Raw genomic sequence first — 2,606 nt, forward strand, 5'->3', positions numbered from 1 at the left:
AGCTGTTCGAATATCTTCCCTTTGCTATGGATGCTACAGCACTCCTGAGCCTTTCCCATCTTAGTTAAATGACAGCTATGAGTAATTAAAGCAAAATTGCATCTGGTAGGATGGTCACATTCAGTGCAATTAAAAATAAATATTCTGGTACAAAAGAAGAGTCATCTATTCCTGTTCTCAACAGCAAATATAGGCTGACAGATTAATAATAGCAGTTTTAAACAGTTGTAAGAAATGAGCCATCTGATTCAAGAATTCTGTTCCTGTTAACTTATTTAGCTACTGAAAACTTAATTTTCCCATCTGTGAGATGACAAAATCCAATAAAAACACTATTAATATTTATGTTCTAAATAGAAAAAGCTTTCAAAGCATGTTCATAAAGCAGAAAATAAAAGCAGAACTTTGACCAAAACTTTCTGGCATTCCACATATTTAAAATATTTCAGCTTTGCTGCCAGGATTCACTGGCTTAAGATCAAGAGGTGATATTTTATACAAGCCACTAATATGAGTGGATAGTGATTTAGCTTTTATGTCACTGAGGGTTAAGCTTCTATTGTATGAGTCAGTAAATCTTAACCACAGTTGATTCTGTGAAAAATACATATTCCAAAATTGCCCGAAGGTGAAACATATATACATATTCTTGAGACTATTTTAAATGTTTCACAATAGCAGTATTTATCTCCTAAATAAAGATCATTCAGTAGAATGCGTTTGCATATGTACGTACATCAAAACTGACAAGAAAAATGAAATGGATATGGAAACATCTGGGAATTAACAGAGGACTTCTTTCATCTACAGCTTTTCATTTCTAATTAGCTGCAGTTCTGCTTGCTTCTGAGACGTAAGAAAAATTCAATACCTTATGTGAACAATATTAACTTCATAACCATCAAAAGTAGTCGATGGAAAGTTAAGTATTGTTTTGCCTGAAGCCATTTTACAAGTCCTTACACATGGGAATACTTTCCTTGCATTACAGCACACCAATACTTGCTACTTTTCTGATTCGTGGTCAAAAATGCTTCCATTAAGGTGCCCAATTGCTAGGTTACGTGTCAGTGGTCTGCATTCATCCACGAGGAAATAAGGCCAAAAAGGAGAAACTGTCTTTTCCTCATGCTCTCCTAAGAGCAGTAGTCAGCACAGAATAGTTGTTATTACATTAGTTTGAAATTCAAGGGAGAGAACCGGTCTTCTAGGCAGAAAGTATGTGGGAGCAAACTCACATTCAACTCTCCAGGCAGTACAAGCCTAACTGGCCTAAAATATTTGGATCTTTGAATTTAACCATACCTATTGACAGCTGTTCAAAGGATGTGAGAGAGCCTTCTGGAGAAGGCAGTCATTGTTTCTGCCTTTTGCATAACGGGGGAAAAAGAAACAACTGCATATAGCCTAAAACTGAAAAACGAGCCATTGTTTTCCACGTAAACTCTGCAGTAAAATAATTCAGGATGGTAAGTCCTGAAAGGGATGAAATGAAACTAAGCAACAGCTTTCTTTTAGAAGACTGCTGTCATTTCAATGCTTTATTTTGACCTGAAGTTGGTGGTGGGTCTAAAGGTCGTTTCCAACCTTGGTGATTCTGTGCTTTTAGGATGTCTGTGAGGAGAATGGAATGCACAAAAGAGCTCAGACTCAAAGTGGTATTCTGTTGATTATATGAGGCACTGATCTTTTACTGCAGTGGCTTGGCACCATCATGTGGCCACTCTGAGTTTGCTCAATTTAATGAACAGTTTACACAGAAAAAAAGTTTGCAATGAATTAATTAAAATTTGCTAATTATTTCAGTCTATTTTAGAAGACCAAGTACATTGCTTAAATGTACATCCACTAAGTTCTGAATACATTGTCTCTCAATTGTCTTTTTCTTCTCCAATCTCTGTTCTGTATAACTGTGTATTCCTTCATGATCTTTAAATGAGAAGTTGGTAGGCTTCAAAAATTAAAGACATTTTCTGCAGGTGCTTTTGTTCCAAAGTTTATCAATAGGATAAAAAAAAGTAGGATAATGTTACGGAAAACTCCTCTTTCTCACGACAGGAGCTTTCAAAATGATTTATCAGATTAAACAGATTAGTTTACATTGGAAAATCCAAAGGATTTAGAATTTCAGTAACTGTCCCAAGCACATCATCTGCAGTGTTTGATTCAGTGTACGTACCAGGACAACTTGAGCTTTCAGGTATTCATTTTGCAAAGGTTCTGTGATGAAATAAGCAGTAATGCATTGTGCAGTGTAAATTTGTTTGCATGATGTTTTTAGGTAGATATCAGAAAGCGTTACCAACCATTAGCATGTAACAGCCCAGAGATAAAAGCTGCAATACATTTGGGTTGCTAACAGAGGCAAAATTTGATGTTTGCCAGACAAGGGATAGCAATCATTTACTTCTGAATGGAATAATGAAAAACAGTAGTGCAATTTATAGGAAAATATTTTTAAAACTTTTGTAAAATATACACATCTAGAATCCTTTCAATACAGAAATATGGATCATCTCTTTTTAGCACAATAAGCAAACTCTGATTCATATTTTTTATCCTAAAAATGACTATTTTCATGTAAAATAATTATTTTACTGATTTAA

This window comes from Cyrtonyx montezumae, unplaced genomic scaffold (genome assembly GCF_038088225.1).
Source record: "Cyrtonyx montezumae isolate F1298 unplaced genomic scaffold, pur_monq_1.0 scaffold_14, whole genome shotgun sequence".
In the NCBI taxonomy this organism is placed as follows: Eukaryota; Metazoa; Chordata; class Aves; order Galliformes; family Odontophoridae; genus Cyrtonyx; species Cyrtonyx montezumae.